The sequence below is a fragment of the Podarcis raffonei genome, chromosome 2 (genome assembly GCF_027172205.1).
Source record: "Podarcis raffonei isolate rPodRaf1 chromosome 2, rPodRaf1.pri, whole genome shotgun sequence".
Taxonomy (NCBI): Eukaryota; Metazoa; Chordata; class Lepidosauria; order Squamata; family Lacertidae; genus Podarcis; species Podarcis raffonei.
Window position 1 is genome coordinate 86,095,847 of NC_070603.1, and position 17,339 is coordinate 86,113,185.

General features: G+C 43.3%; 1 protein-coding gene across 3 annotated transcripts in view; it reads left to right on the forward strand.

Moving 5' to 3' along the window:
• The window catches only part of CHCHD6 (coiled-coil-helix-coiled-coil-helix domain containing 6), a 190,352-nt gene that overhangs the window by 68,344 nt on the left and 104,669 nt on the right, over positions 1–17,339 (forward strand). The window lies entirely within an intron of this gene.

The window sequence follows — 17,339 nt, forward strand, 5'->3', positions numbered from 1 at the left end:
TTTTAAAAAATAAAATATTGATATCAGTCTTCCACAACCCTACGCTCCAGGTAGTTCTCAGTATGGCAAGGTATGATTTGCTATGTGGTGGTTTAGAGGCACCCTTTCTTAATTTAATAACATTTTGATGTTTTTATTCTGAATGGCTTTTCAGTTCTATTCTACCCAATTAAACTGACTGACACAACTCAGAAACCAGGTACACAAGGTGCTGAGAGAAGTGTCCTCAGCCTAGCGAATGCTGTTTAAATTTATTTGTTTCTCATCATGTCTGCAGAAGCTTAGCCAGTCTGTTCTTTCCATTTATTGTGAGAAAAGGAGAGTAGAGGGTGAAAAACAATATTATGTCTATTTTCATTATAGACAAATTATACTCTTTCTTTAATATCACTGCAAACTGTATTAGAGGTCAATAGTACCTCCATAGGTATACAAAACCCCTTTACAAACCTGATTTCTCAAACTTTTTTTCCAGTTAGAACCAGCAAAATTGAATTGGAACTTTTTTTCATCATAGCTAGCATTTTGCAGAAAGCTGACTAATTCAGCTTTTGTGGTCACTGTGAGCCCAATTGCATCTGCAAATGCTTGCAAGCAACCTGCACTCTTACCTCAGCTAGTGGCCAGACTTAATAACTACTCTCAAGCAAAGATGATTTAGTTGACCACTTTCCTCTGTTCATGGAAAGAGCTTCACATAATGTCTTGTTGAGGGTTGCCCTCAACACTTTCCAGAGCACAGTGCCAATGTCACTGGCCACTTTCAGAAGAATTAATAAAGCCCTCAGACTTGATGATCTGCTTCCATCCTGAACCACTAGTGTTGGAGACAAGCCTGGCTCTGTACATGACCTTTAGGATATGCTTACCAAGACTCTCCCACAATGCTTTGTGCCATATGAGAAGGTTTCAACTGATGAACCGTTATTGCCATCCAGAGGAAGTTGTCAAATGAGGCAGTATCCAAACCCGCAAAGTATGGCATACAACTCTGGTTGTGTTCTGAATCCAAAATGTCATATGTTTATGACACAGGCATAAATGAAAAGGAGGAGGGAGGAGCCCAAGAAGCTCAAAAAGAAGACCAGACTGTGGTTAAGAAACTAGCAACAAGTTACACTGTTCTGCTAAAACATGGGGTTTAGCCAAGGCACATTTTGTGACTGGTTCTGCCCCTGCACCACAGTTTTGTGACTGGTGGGCCTCAGTAATTTTCTGCAATCTCAACTGTGCCCTGGGGGTGGGGGTAGAAAGTTTGAGATTCCATGGTCTAGACATATAGCCAGTTTACCTGGGACTTCAAGAAAGGCAGCCTCAGAACTGATATGAGCAGCCACTGCTTATATCAAGAGAAGGGGGAGGCATCATCTCTGTTGTTGATGCAGTGACAAAGAATCACACCAACCATGTGCTTCATTCATGTAAACTTTTTGTCTGCCTTACTCAAACAGCTGTGAAGTGTGATAATGTGCATAGCCTGCTTGAGTAGTGTGTGATATGGTTGCAAGATCTGTGAGGTTAGTTGTTACAGGTAATTCACAACTCATGATTATTTTGATTCAATACAGTGGTACCTTGGTTTAAGAACAGCTTAGTTGATGAACAACGTGGATTAAGAACGCTGCCAACCCAGAAGTAGGTGTTTTGGTTTGTGAACTTTGCCTTGGAAGCAGAACATGTTTCGCTTCCTGTTGAGTGTGTTCCATTTGTAAATTGAGTCCCCTGCTGCTATGGGAAAGCACGCTTTGGTTTAAGAACACTTTGGTTTAAGAACATGCTTCCAGAACGGATGAAGTTCATAAACCAAGGTACCACTGTACTTGTGCAACATGGTCTTTTAACTTGCAAATGCTGTCATACTTAATAACTTCCACCAAGTATTTTAGTTGTATGGCTTTATTGGCTCCAGTCCCAGATTGATTTAATTTGATGATGGGCTGAAGTCAGTGGTAAGTGGACTTATTTTGGCAAGGGCGGATACTACTACTAATAATAGCAATTTTATTATTTATACCCACCCGTCTGTCTGGGTTTCCCTAGCTATTCTGTCCAAATTATAAAACAGTGTTGCTCTACTACCAGAGGCCTCCCCCTCCTGCTTTGTTCTGGTTTAACTTTCAGTTTACAGTGATTATACAGCAGGATAGTGTTTGAGACGCAGGAGTGCTGCAGACGTTCATTACATGTGTCTGAAATGTCCCAAGAACTGTGGGTTTTGTGCATTGGTATGTTGTGTTACTTTGACAACCATAGCGTTAACAGAAGGACCATAGAGCACATTTTGAATGTTGTGCAGATGATGATCACAGATTTAGCCCTTAGCATCCCCAATAAGAAAGATCTCAAGTAGTCTGTGATAGGAAAGACCTCTGCCAAGGACCCAGGAGAGCCGCAACCAGTCAGCATAGACAGTCCTGGGCTAGATGGAGAAATAAATCTGGTTGACAATAGCTCAGAGTACCATGCAATTTTAGTCTGTAGAAAAAGGCAGACCTCTTTCCAAGTGCCATCATTTCCATTTTCTTTTCGGCAAAACATATTCATAGCAAGTTGCCTTTGCACACTTAGCTACATCTAATCTGTGTAATTAATTTTAAAAAAGAACGATTTAAGCTACTGCCCAACGCTGCTGCTTGCGTTTAAATTCCATTTATGTTTCATGGGGATTGTGCAATGAAATCTCAAACAATCCACCAGTCATCCACTCTAATTATCGCAGTTGTCCATATGTTCACAAGCAAGGGATTTATATATATATATAATTTCTCCTCCTCTAAATGTGCTTCTCTCTCTCGATTTGTATTTCTTAAAGTGGAAATGACTGGTAATATTTATGTATGTATCTGTTGTTTATTGGCTACAGAGAGAATGTATACAGAATTGTTGCTTGTTTATTTTTAAATATCTTACTTTCCCCCTTCCCATTTGTGTTTTCTCTGCAAATCTAAAGCTGCAATCCTTGTTGTTGTTGTTGTTGTTTAGTCGTTTAGTCGTGTCCGACTCTTCGTGACCCCATGGACCAGAGAACGCCAGGCACCTCTGTCCTCCACTGCCTCCCGCAGTTTGGTCAAACTCATGCTGGTAACCTCGAAAACACTATCCAACCATCTCGTCCTCTGTCACCCCCTTCTCCTTGTGCCCTCCATCTTTCCCAACATCAGGGTCTTCTCCAGGGAGTCTTGTCTTCTCATGAGGTGGCCAAAGTACTGGAGCCTCAGCTTCACAATCTGTCCTTCCAGTGAGCACTCAGGGCTGATTTCCTTCAGAATGGAGAAGTTTGATCTTCTTGCACTCCATGGGACTCTCAAGAGTCTCCTCCAGCACCATAATTCAAAAGCATCAATTCTTCGGCGATCAGCCTTCTTTATGGTCCAGCTCTCACTTCCATACATCACTACTGGGAAAACCATAGCTTTAACTATACGATCAATCCTTACACACGTTTAATTTGAGAGTAAATCCCACTGAATTCAGTGTGTCTTATTTCTAAGGAAACATACCAGTACCTGGAATTGGGCTGTAATTAGGCTTTTAAAACAAGATTAATGGATGTTCTAGCTGCAGGAGCTGGTATTTTAAACCCTCGGCTCCATTGCATGTTGTTGAAATATATTTTCTCCCTTTCTCCCAGTCGCCTGTGCACGATAGGAAGTCAATATTAAGGGCAGGTTTTGTTTCCTCATTTTATGGCACTAGATAGTTTTCTGACCCTTAAACACCAACATTTTGCTGGTAATAAAATAGAAGAATGCTTCCAACTGTCGTAGAATGAGCTTAGATTAGAGTCGGAGATGGAGGGGGCTGGCAGAGGAGAGAAATGTACTTGAAACAGTGTAATAAAGCTTAATTGTATTAGTTTTGAAAAAGATTTTCGATCTTCTCCATGGATAATTTTATTCCTATAATGGTTGGAAAGATGGAAAACGCAGCACCGAACAATCTTTTATATTAGCTGCTGCTTTTATATAATTCTGCTTTCATTTCTTGAATACACACAGACCTTGACTTTTTTCCCTTCTGTAGTCATTGCTTTAGAACTTTTAAAATCTTTTTTTTTTTTAATGAGATTTAGTGGGAGACAAGTTGAGGGGGAAACTTCTGCACAGCTGTTGTTTGGCTGGATTGTCACGGATGGATGTTCTGGAATTACAAAGTTAGACTCTTCAGGGCGTTTGGGGAAAGTTGGATGGGGGGCGAAAAGCAAGGTGGTGATTCAATGTGAAAATGAGAGGCCCAGATCAACCTCTGCAAGAACAGTCTTCCCCTTACCCCATCTGTGCTGTTTCTAAGGCACTGATTTGGCTCTGACCCTGTCCACGTGGATTATCAAGGTTGTCCTCCAGTTATAATATGCAAGCTTATTCGTTTCAGTGGATGTTGTTTTCACATAAATTGCTGCCTATGAAACTGAGGCCTCAACTACACCCCCTCCCAACTCTCTCAATACACACATGTTGCCTGTTTATCAATAAAGACTTAGCAGTTTTTTCAGGAGGCCATTAGGACATTGAGATCACTGCTTGCTGGCTTCTCGTGGTCATCTTGTTGGTCACAGTGAGAAGAGAGTGCTGGACCAAACAGGCCTTGGGCTTGATCCAAAAGGGGGGTTCTTGTGTTCTCCTGGCCAGAGGACATTGGTTTCATAGGTCCATTTAGAAAATGCCATTCAGAAATCATCCCAGTGGGTGCACCTAGTGCCACAGTTCTCAAAGTGTAAGATAGAGGAGAGGTGAAGTACCATTTCCTCCCTACCTACTATTCCTGTACTATTCCTGGTCTAAACCACTGAGCCTCTTGGGCTTGCTGATCGGAAGGTTGGCGGTTCGAATCCACATGATGGTGTGAGCTCCCGTTGCTCTGTCCCAGCTCCTGCCAACCTGCCAGTTCGAAAGCACGCCAGTGCAAGTAGATAAATAGGTACTGCTGTGGCGGGAAGGTGAATGGCGTTTCTGTGTGCTCTGGTTTCCGTCACGGTGTCCCGTTGCGCCAGAAGCGGTTTAGTCATGCTGGCCACATGACCCGGGAAGCTGTCTGTGGACAAACGCCTGCTCCCTTGGCCTGAAAGCGGAAGTGAGTGCCACATCACATAGACAAATATGACTGGACTTAACCATCCACGGGCCCTTTACCTTTACTATTCCAGTCTAGCTTTATGTCTCATGATTGGCCTACAATGCAGTCTGCTGTCGTACTCAGTCACTGTGCATGTGGTCCTTGTTTATTTAGCTTACTCATAATGTTGATTGGTCAGTGGGGCGTTTGCTTCTTGGAATTTCTTCTTCTGTGGACTTGGATCACAGTTTGAGCCAATAATGCCTCATTTATGTGATACACCTGCCTCTATGTCAGGGATGAGAACATTGGTTGCTAGCAGAGGTATCTATTATGGAGGTCCCAAACAGTCCTTCTGTCATCAGAGTTTTAAGATACAGCTATACCATTTAGTTATCTACCCTCTAATGCAGGATCATCCAGTTACTACTGGTCACAGTGTGCCAAAAGAAAAGATGTATTGCAGAGAGGCTGATCTTGTCTCATCTTGTCAGTGGAAATATTTATTTGGAGGCATAGCCTGCTACAAATAACTGAACAGTTGCATGCCCATGGAGAGAACCTCTTTTCAGTTGTTCACAGAAAGTAGGCTTGCACTTCCAAAGTTGGTGGATTAAAAAATACTTTGTTGTTGTATCAGTTGCTTCTTAATGTTACAAGAGGGTCCTGTGGTGTATTTTCAATAGATCAAAAATCTCTTCCGATTGGTTACACACTCCAGTTAACCTTGCTGTTTGGTACCATCCAAAGGCCTCCTGTTATGTTACTTTTGACAGTGGCGTTCACTCTGGGGACACATGGCCAGTATTCATTTCTCTTGGAAGTACAGTATATTCCCAGTCATGCGCAGTGATTGGCTGTAGTAGTCATGGCTGGACTTTCCATATCTGTAAACTAAAAAGGATGCTGACTTCTCACTGGTGGTTAAAGAAATAGCACCATATATACTTATTTAGAAAAAACATTTAATGTTACTATGTATATATTGTTATGGTTGATTTCATAGATATTTTGGTAACTTGGATGTCTCCTGTTCTAAAAGTGTGTTTTAGTCATTATTTTAAAGAATATTTTATACCATTTTACATAAACCTCAGATTTTATTTTTTTAAAATTAAACAACCTACGAATCTTGCTACATAAAGCAACACACACCTATAAACAATTACCACTGGAATATATACCGTCCCTGGAATTCATGTAAAGGATGGAGGTGGAATAACAGCTGCCTATTATTGCCACTGGTTGGTGTACTTAATCTTCCTGGGACATATATTTATGAAGGGCAGTATAAAAAAAGCCTTAAATAAGATAAAAATGAATATACTTATGGAGTAACGTTCCTATTGTGTGTCAGACGGCGTTCTGTACTCCCTGATTTATTTCTCTGGAAGTGTGTATATTTGAGTGCGATTGGAGAGGGAGAGTTACCAGTGTTATTCCTTTGCTCTTGTTTTGGAGCTGTCAAGACCAAAAGTTGCTAATGTGAAAGTGCTGAAGGGTGGGATATTAGGTAAACCTAAATTGAATTAGCAAATGCCAAGGTGACATTGTTAACATGCTAATTAGGACCAGGAAACCCTAATCATCACATAATAAAAGTATATTGCCTAAAAGCAGGTACATTTTTCATGTTGAGATGAAAAAAGGATATACATTAAAAGCAACTAATTAATCTGCGGAGAGGGAAAAATCACACAGTTTATAGGTTAAAAGCAGTATCTCTTGAGGAGTTAGATAATCTGCAGAGATAGCATAGCAAGTAGAGTTGAGTGCATTTAGGGGTTTAGCATTCCCTTGAAAATTAATGCTTCTGTATTAAGGCTTGTTTAAACAAATCTAGTATACACTACCTAAAGGGGCTCTAATTTTCGGGGGGAGCCCCCCCCCGCTAAATTGGGGCAAATTTGTGCATGTCTGATCTAACTGATAGCACTTGGGAAATGCTTTAGCTTCCTTAGGAAAACATTTGATTCTTCTACCTATTCTGTGGGTAGAATGATCTTTTGTGAATGATTTTGTGGTTGCAAATGCTTCTGAATCATACTGGTAGCTACTTGGTGATGGGGCTTCATTTCTGAAAAAAAAGATTAGCCCCAGGGCTAAGGTATTCCAGGAAGCTATGCAATGCACACTGCTCCTTAATGCTACATGTGTTGGAGCAAGCTGTAATTATTTAATAACGAGGGAAGGGTACTCGGCACATGCTCAGAGGCAGTTTTCAATATAGATACTTCATCTGTTTTAATGTGTTGGGGAAAAGGTTCTGAATCTGAATATAGATGCAAATTAAGGCCTGCAACTGTTGACTCCCTCAAGATATGTGTATTTTTAAAATAAAAATCAACGCTTCAAACTTATTCTCTTATTTACAAATACTGTAATTTATGAAGGCAAAACTACACTTAGATGTTTCTTTTTAAAAATACAGATTTTTTTTTTCAGAACAAGAGGGGACAAAGACTGGAGTGGCTGCCAATTTTATAGGGTCTAGACAAGCAGGTATAGACCATTCTGGGCAAGCAAGGAAAGCAGAACAGTTCCAATAAACACTCTTTGCAGTTTTACCTTTCTTACACAATGTTGTTGTTTAAAAAAGCTTATAATATTTCATCGCAAGAAGGCACTTTCAGTGACGTCTGTTCATATTTCTCTTTGTATTTTAAAATGCCTGCTGTCTTTCTAGAATCTGGGTAGTGGGCAGAAAATAATTAAAAGGGCTTTTTAATGGGAATGCTGAACCCCTCTTTAGGCACTGAACCATCTGTGGCTATTTGTGCTGCCTGTACCTATAGCTTGATTTAGTGATGCAATTAATTTATGGTGACTAGGATTGCTAACTCTCTTGATTTCTGTCAGGGTGCTTGTCTCTTTAGCTGCAGCATAATAGGAAGAAGTTCAGTAGCTGAACATTTGCCCACTATGGACATGTACTGATGAGGGGGAAACCTTCAGCTGCTGCTTTCCTGCCTGTCATGTATAGGGACTCTAATGTGGAGACAGGGCAGGAGAGAGGTTGGCAGCCCTGTTAGCAGCTGGGCACCAAGGGATATATTACTGTCCTGTTTTCCTTCTAATAGCCACCTAAGCAAATGAAATATGGCCTTGAAGTGTCCCATGTTCAACCTGACAATCTTCCTTGGTTGGGGCCCACTAAGGTAGAAAAAGAGTATTCAGTGCAAATTTGTCTGAGTTTTGGTGGCTTACTCATTATACAAATTCCACTTGACTGTGGAGGAGACAGAATATAAAACAATCAAATCTATGGTAGGCCCAAAGGAGTGATTAATGGTTTGATTTTATTGTGTATGGATTTATTTTTGTTTGTTTTAAAGTGTTCATAAACTGCTATGGGAGGTAGTTATGCCTTAAGAGCGGTACATAAATGCCATAAATAAATAGTTCACAAGGGATTCAGGATGCTTGAGGTCTAGGGAAGCTTGCAAGGAATCCCCAGATGTCAGGACTTGTAATCCTTGGTGCCTGACTGCGCCCATTTTGAATTTTGAACACAAATTCATCTCCTGAAATTGGGTAATCCCATTCTCACTTCTCCTAGAATGAAAGATGGAGGTTGGGCCTGAAGGTAAGCAGATGCTGATACTTGTTGTAGGAAAATATTGAGACCATCTGCTGTATCAGCCTTGTAATGCACAAAGACTTCCATTCAAAATATTTTTCAAATTTGAGCATGCTGCACAGATGAAACAGCAGATCATTTATGCTGAGAGAGGACCCCCAAGGCTTATGTTCACAGGCTACTAAGAATTAGAGTGCAGTTAATACCATTTACCAACAACACTGTTTGAATGCACCGAGAAAAGTTTTTTTAGGTATTGTACAGTATAATCTGTGGATATACCAGACATGGCTACAGGGGATGTGCTGGTTGCTAAAAGCTCAGTCCTGTGCATGTAAGCTCAAATGTAAGTTCTATCCAGTTTAATGAGACTGCTGGATTTCAATCTTAATTAGTCAGTAGCTTATGGGCTCTTTCTTTTCATAATATACTCACACAGGGTCCTACCCTACTTGTGAGATGTCATTCTGGTGTTCTACCTGTGAAATCCTTGCAGAGTCATGGTTTGCAGTATAATGGAGCAGAAGGGAAATTTATCTGGAAAGCAAAACTAAATTAGCACCTTAGAGGTGGTAAAAAAAGTGAAACATTTAATCACAAGAAGTTCCTAGGAACGATGGTCTGAGCGTTCTTCTTTTGGCAAAAGGGGACATTTTGTCTTGAAAAAGAGGAAGTTCTTGGTAATTCTAAGATGAGTACAAGAGGAGCAATGGAAAAAAATATCTTTCTATATTGTATCATTGATCAAAACCTTATTGTCAATGAACATGTATTTCAATGAACAATTAGAACTTCCCTGGGCTGTGGAGTTCCCAGACCAGTCACAGGTTCATCTGGTACATGGTAAGCATCCACTGTTAACTATTTGCAGGTTCTCTGCTTTTTTTGCTGATACTGATTAAATTGATCCCTGGTGGCGCCAGTCTTAAGAAAGTAGGTCCAAGGAGGTGGAGTTGGGGGAGTGCTGTTCAGTGCCAGGGACTTTGGCAGTTCTGCAGAATTCTATCTTTACTAAGGTCTGTGATCATATACTTGAGCTTTTCAATTCATCTTTTTCTTATTTTTATGCACATTAGTAGAGCTTCTGATTACTTGTCTCCATAAAATAGGCTATGATGTCTTGAGTCCATTAATGAGGTATGGCGTATAAAGTGATTGCTTGTTCTTTTTGGATAAAAGACCTATTTTGGTTTAAAACATTTCTAACAGAACTGCAATCCCTGTTCTAAATTTCAATGTACTCATTGCACATCAGGGCAGGTTTATTTATTCATTTTTTAAAAAAATATTTATATACCACAAGATAACAGTGATTTGCCCTTGGTTTTGACCCTTGAGATGTATATTTTTAGGACCCACCTTATTTCTATAATTTTGAATTGTTTAAAAATGGTTTTAATATTGTTTTGTAACTTTGTGTTTTAATCTTGTAACCTGTACTGGGACCTTAGGGTGAAGGGTGGGTGTAATGGTTATAGGGGTTGCTCATGCGTAAGTTGCCGCCACTCCTGGCTAGGTTACCTGGTTAAACCCTTTCTGTCTGGACAGCCCTTCACTTCGTGGCTGTTTCAGTCGCTGGCAGAATCCGTCAGTGGGCGTTTCTTGAACTTCTTCCAGCAAAGAAGTTCTTTGACGCCAAGTCTCCGCCTACTCTCCCTGCGCGGAAGTCTTCTGCGCAGGGTGGGTGTGGGCAGCGGAGGACCCGTGCTCTCCCAGCTGGTCTCCGGCGAGGAGTCCTGGAGCCCCCTCGCCGATTCCCCCATCTGCCCCCCTTCACCCCTGGTGTTACGCTGATTTCCTTCCCCAGCAGATGGGCTGCCTCTCTCCCTGCTGGGCCCCTCTCCAGCATCGCTCTGGAGCCTTGCCTCCGCCTCTGGCTCCGATGGCAGTTCCCTGACAGTGGGTAATAAATTTTATTATTACTACTACTATACATACAAGCACACACAAATCATATGAAAAGTTAAAATCTGAAGTCAGCTAACTATATTATGGAAGGATGCTTTCTCACTAGGACAATAGGTTTAAACATATTACACCAATCCTGGCCTGACTGCTGAATAGTTTCTGGGCCCAATTAAAAGTACTGGTTTTGACCTATAAAAGCCTTAAATGGCTCAGGACCACAATACCTCTAGGACCGCCTCCCCCCATATGAACAGAGCCTGAGACCATCATCTGAGGGCCCTTCTTTGTGTGCCTCCCCCATGAGAGGTCCAGAAGGTGGCAACCTGAGAATGGGCCTTTTCTGCAGTGGCTCCCCATTTGTGGGATGCTCTCCCCAAGAGGCTCACCTTCATTACATACATTTCTTGTCAACCAGGCGTTGGCTGAGTAACATTCTATGGCCTTTTAAATATGTTGGGGGGGTGTGTTATTGGTCTGTTTCACTTTTGTTTTTGTTTTATTATGTATTTTGTGTTTTTCATTTTGTATTTTTATGTTGTTGACCACCCTGTGATCGTTGGATGAAGGGTCTTATAAAAAATTTAAATAAATAAATAGATACCTGAATAAGCTTGAAGGAACAAAAGTTTTCCTTGGGTGTTGAAAAAGATGGTGCCTGCTGACTCTCTTATCAGCAGAATCTTCCACGGTACTTGCCAATGACATTATGGGCTTGGTTTCTTGTTGTTGCCCAGTGAGCCTCGCCAGCTCAGGGAATGACCAAGGACACGCCTGCAGATGGTCTTAGTTAGTAAGTTACAGCCAGAGCACTGGCAGCTATATTTTTCAAGTTACAAAAGCTTGTTCAAGGTAACTCAGCTCAATTTTGAGAAATTACTCCATGCTGTTAAGGCCCTCCAACTCTTTATAGAGAGGGTCTTGGGGGGCAAAGGATTGACCATGCTGGTGGTGGTCTGCTTCCGTAACCATTGGGTAAAGAACAAATAGGAAATACTGCCTGCAGTTTTTAAGCTGGTATCACTTGGCCATTTATCCTCCGTTTTTTAAAAATGATAGTATAGGACCAATCGATAAGGGATAGAATTTTCATGTTTTTAACAGTATGTGACACATCTTAATTGTAGAGTTGCTCCCACAGCTCAATATTGCTTTCTCAGCTTTGCTTTTGCCAATATTTTTCTATTGCCATGCATGACAATCTCTCTTGCATTAGTTTCAAAAGTTGTGTCAGTGTCCAGGAGCAGCTGTATTAAGCAATTTTAGTTCTCCCCCTGCCCCCTCCACTTAGTCACCATGTCTGCTGGGAAAGACTGCTGTGTTCTACCATTGGCTTGGCTTTCGCTGTGGCTTTCAAAGCTCTCTGCTTGATTTCCCCATTAATGGCTGTTTCACTAAAAGCTTGTAAAGTTTCGTTGTTAATATACCTCACTGCACCTGCTTTCAAAGATGAGTGAAATTGATTGGTAATTTGATGAACTCAAAGAACATTTATATTAGGGTAAATAAAATGCGCTAGATGTCATTGCTGCCTGCCTCTTGTTGCCTGTGTGTGTGTGCTCAGTATTAAGTACTGTGTTGACTGATGTACAGTGTATTACATCAAATTACAAACAGCTTCTATGCAAACAGCAACTAAAGTGTTTGCTTCCCTTTTGGTCTGCGTGATTAGTGCGAAGAAGCATTTGGTGCTTATATACTGAAGGGAAAATTGCCTGAGTTTCATGGCATATTCATTCTCCTGGTTTAGACACCTTAGTGCAAAGCAGGAATAGTACTTGGAGTGTGTTTCTCATGAATGAAATAATCGTAGATTTGCTTGTGGAATGAACTTAGTATTGTTGCAATGTGGTGTGGTGTGGTAGCTCCGTGCTTGGGTGTTTACAGAGGTGCCACTGAAGAGATGGGGGCAGGTCCTCACCCCATCAAACACCCTTGTCAGTTGCATTCACCCACAATGTCTTTCCTTTTTGTTCTTTTCAGCAGGGTGGGTGTGAAGGAAAGTTGCAAACACTTAACAGTCTTTCCTTCCTAGAATGCTGTGCCCCATATGGGACTCTTGACTCAGTGTGCCCCCTCTCCCCCCTTTCCCCCTTTTTTAAAAGGAAAGACATTGGGTTGATTTGCATTACCCAGTGGCGTAGCGTGGGTTGTCAGCACCCGGGGCAAGGCAAGTAATTTGCGCCCCCTAACCCGTGGATTTTAGCACTCGAGTGCGAGCGCCCCCCCCAGATGTTGCGGCCGGTGCGGCCGGCCCTCCCTGCACCCCCCACGCTACGCCACTGGGGCTGGGGGCGAGCGAAGGAGCCAAGGACCCCCCCCAAAGGCTCAGCAGGAATTTATTAAATTTATTATTTGCGGAGCCCCCGCAGGCCGAGGCAGCCGAAGCCCCCTCCCCTCGGGCGCCTCCCCGCCCCCTCCTCTCCTTGGGCTGTAGGTGGAGCCCGCGCTCCAAGGCGCTCCAGATCCGGGCTTGGCGAGCGCCTCTCCTCCTCCCGGCCGGGTCCGGGGGCTTCCAGCCGCGCTCCGTCCTCGCCCCCCCCCGCGGCTGAGACTTGCGCTGAGAGCCGGAGCCAGCGGCGCCCCCTTCCGACGGGAGACGCTCGCCCGCCCGCCGGCTTCCTCTCGGAGGGTTTTGGGGAGCGCAGGGCGTGTTGAGGCCCCTCGGAGCTCTCCTCCCTCCCAGTCGGCAGAAGCAGCCGCCACCTGTGGCTGGGCCGAGGGGATGGCGTCGGCTTCGGGGTGCGGAGGCTGCCGGTGCCCGGCCAGGCGTCGGTGGCGGCGTCGGCGCTGCTGCAGCGGCTGCTCCTCCTGCGAGCAGTGAGTGGAGCACAGCCGCAGCGGCGGCGGGGGGGCGCGCGCGCTAGGGCGCAAGGCTGGCGGTGGCGGCGGGGAGCCCGGCGGAGGAAGGAACTTGTCCCTTCCCTCTGGACTCGCGCCCCCCCAGATGTTGCGCCCGGTGCGGCCGGCACCCCTGGCACCCCCCACGCTACGCCACTGGCATTACCTGATATGGGGGAAGACCAACCAAGATGCTCAGAGGTGGGATGGAAGGATTAAGTTCCTGTTGCTTTCAGCGTGGTTTTTTTTACAGAGGTTGCTCAATGTGCTGGAGCCTGACGACCTCTATAAAAAGTTTTGAAGAAAGCAACAGCGACCTGCTTCTTCCTTTTATCTTGCTGTTTGGAATCCCAGGGTGGAAGGAAAAGGGAATAAGTCCCATTTCTCTTCCCACTCCTGCTTACCATGCCCACAATCTAACATGCATAATAAAGAAAGGAAAAGGAATGGGGAGGGAAGAAGAGAACTATCACTGGAGGAGCTGTTCCATCACTGTCTGATTGGTGGGGTCACGTGCCTCTCCCTTCACACTATCTTCTTCCTGGGAGGCAGGGAGGCAGCCTCCAAGTGGATATAGGTCACCAAGTTGGTGGCAGAGGCCTGAGTGTGCGTCTCTTTGGCTTTGCTATCCCATGTAACTGTCCGCTGGAAAAGGGTTTCTTTCATGCAAGGGCAAGGGAAGCAACTGTACAGCTGAGCATTATGGCAAGGCCAATCATATGGTAACTAAGAAGTTTGGCAACATCACTTGTGTCTTTATTCACATGAGAAGATTAGGGAGAGTTACTCCATCACATTAAAGAAATCAAAGAAGGTCAACTAGGACATCTGTTATATCTGTAAAACAGGTCATATGAAACTACGGTGTTACCAGCTCAGCGAATTGGGCCACGGCTGATCATGATCCCTTGGCCTTTGCAAGTAAGCCAAGCTGAAGAATTCTTGCTCCCTCTTTTCCCCTGGCAATATATAGATGGTGTTAAGCAGAGCTTCAGATTGTTTAAAACTGCAGATGATTCCAGAATTTACTGTGTTTTACCACTTCCAATTGAGTATGTCATGGTATTTCCCACATAACATTATAATGACAGCTATTGAAGTAAACTGTATAGAGCAAACCTCAGTTTATATAAATAGACATGATGACACACAACTACTCTACGAGAAGTAGAGAAATGACAGTAGTGGCTAAGGAGCAAGATGTATCTGACAACACTGGTTTGAGAGCACAACAGCAGATAATATTACAGCTTCTAAACGTGATGAGGGAAGGAGAAATTCACACACAGAATGCTATTGTTAACTTGACGTAAGGATGCTCTCCCACTTTCATCACCTTTTTGAGGTGATACCGCATCCGGAATAAAGCATTGGCGCCTAGTAAAATGGTTTAGGCCCGTGTATGGAACCTGAAAGCAGAATTGGCAGTGAAGCCCACTACCCTGGTAGTCACACAAAATCTGCGCAAGGCTGGCAGCAGGCAAAGGACAGTAAGCAACAGCAATGTAACCTATAGGTTAGAACTGGATAATCGGAGGAGCGGGATGGGAGGCAAAAGCATGCAATTTCCCCTCCCCCCAATTCAAACAGAAACAGCCCCAAATGTCACTCTAAACAACATGTTTCATCAAAGCAGGGCAACCCATGGCTTGATTGTACAGGACCATTATTCGTGTAGCAACAAAATGGACAGGCCGTTCGCTGCTTTGCTTACAACTCATTTGAGCCATGAACTCAGCTGCTTTCTATTTTACCTGTGTGGATGGATTAGGTGCAGGTGCCTTGGAGTTGAGTGGCATGAGCAATGCAACTCCCACATTCCATCCTCCCTCCACATTCCTTTCCGGGATGTCTGGTTTGAGATTTTGGAATGCTTTTCAGATGTTCAAACAGTACTCAATGAAAGTGTGGGAGCAGGGAGCAGCATTGCAATGGCAGGTTGTCCTCCACCCACCCACATGCATTCATTGACCCCTGTTTGAACATCTGTAAGGGCTATAGTCCTCAACACTTCCATCTCCCTCCCCTCCTTTCCCCTCCGGTTTTCTATAAATAAAGCCTGTGAAAGCAACAGGAGGCACATCAGTGGCGACAAGCCTGCAGTATGATAGCTGCAACTTGGGCAGCTAACCAGCCAAGCACTGACTTCCTGCAAGCATGCCTGTCATCACACGAAGTCAGACCCAGTGGCATCTGAACATTGTTGTTGTTCCTGTTCCAAATGATAGTGCTACAAATAGCTTAATTCTACAGTATTAGTTGTGGGAAGAATCAAATCTAAAAACAAGTAAGATTTGTACAGGCTCCCCACGCTGGATGATTTGTACAGTCTTGTATAAACTCACAAAGCTCCTGTCTCTTGTAATTAGCTGTGGCCTCCAGATGTGTGTCAGTGTTTGCTCTCTTTTTACCTTGGATCATCAAAATGAAGCTCATGGTCTGCTAAATGGTGAACCTTGCCTCATCAGTTGTCAGGTGATGCTTTTAACTCAGCTGGGGGCTTCCCTTGTCCTCTGTTCCCCAGTGTCTCAGGGATTTTTTGCTTCATTCTCTTGCTTAGTGCTGTAAGAATACGACAGGTTTAACATGGCACAGCGTTTTCATCTTCTCTGTATGCTCCTACTCTTGTCTAAAGGTCTGTCTGTTTGGACATGCCACTTAGTAGCCTACTGGCCATGTCCTTGACTCTTAATTGAGGGAATGGAAACAATCAGAACCTATATGAGATGGGTCCTTCATCTGTATTCCCATGTTAAGTTCCAATCACAGAGTAGGGGATAAGAGTTTATCCTATCTATACCTCTATATATGACTTTTGGGAGCATAGGGTTACCCTTGTTCCATCATCATGGGCAATGCTATGAATGAAACTTAACATTTTGGATCAGATATTTCCTAATTAGTTACAATTCTAATGATTAAAAAGACTTAGTAGAACATCATGTCATCATGCCAGAGGTGCTTCAGATCTGAAGAAAGGTGGCTCTGTTGCCTTCACAGAAAGTGTCTAGTGTGGCTGTGAACCAATGGGTCTTTATACAGTATGTGTGGTCTTTGATTAGGCAAACTGAGCTATTTACAGTTGGCCAGTTTTTAGCAGGGTGGGGAAGAAGTAAGGGATATAACTTTCATGGCTTACAATATTATTTGTTTATCTCTTTGGGTAGGATTGTATGTTGTAGCTCCTTTGCTGCAAAGGTTTGAAGGATGGTGGCCTTTTAATTCTTCACTCTGATGTCCCATGATTTACTTTGTTTTTATGCTTTCTAATCTCCTCTCCTGTCTCTGAATTCTCCAGAATCACTTTGGGGTTTTGCCTCCTTCAGCCTTTAATTGTTAGCCTCTTGTCTTTCATGTAAATGAGCCTTCTTGGATATCCTAGTATGAGCTGTGTCTTTGTTGTCCTCCCTTGATATCCAGTCTTTGTTGGAGTGGCAGTTTTATGGAGGCAAATAATTCCTGGAGGAGTGAGTGAAGTATTTTAATCTTGACATTTTCAGCTGGAAAATAAGCACATCCAGCCTGACTTCATGCTTGCTTTTCTCCAGACAGGAAAGGAGGAAGAGTAGCATTATATGTGAAGAATGTGAAGAGATCAATGACTTGGCCATGGAAGGCAGATTGAGAGTATGGGGGGGGGGAATTGTAGGAGAGGGAAACAACAGTGACCTTACTGTGTCTGCTATAGACCTTCAAGCCAGACTGAAGACATGGATGATGCCTTCCTAGAGCAGATTACCAAACCTTCAGAATTGGGAGTCATGGGAGATTTCAGATACCCCAATATTTGTTGGAATGCAAACTTCCAAAAATGTCAAGGTCCAAAAAATTCCTTAGTTGCCTTGCTGACAATTTCATTTGTCAGAAGGTGGAAGAAGCAACAAGAGGATCATCTCTGTTGGACCTGTTCCTCACCAACAGGGAGGAATTGATCAACAAAGTGGAAGTACTGGGAACCTTG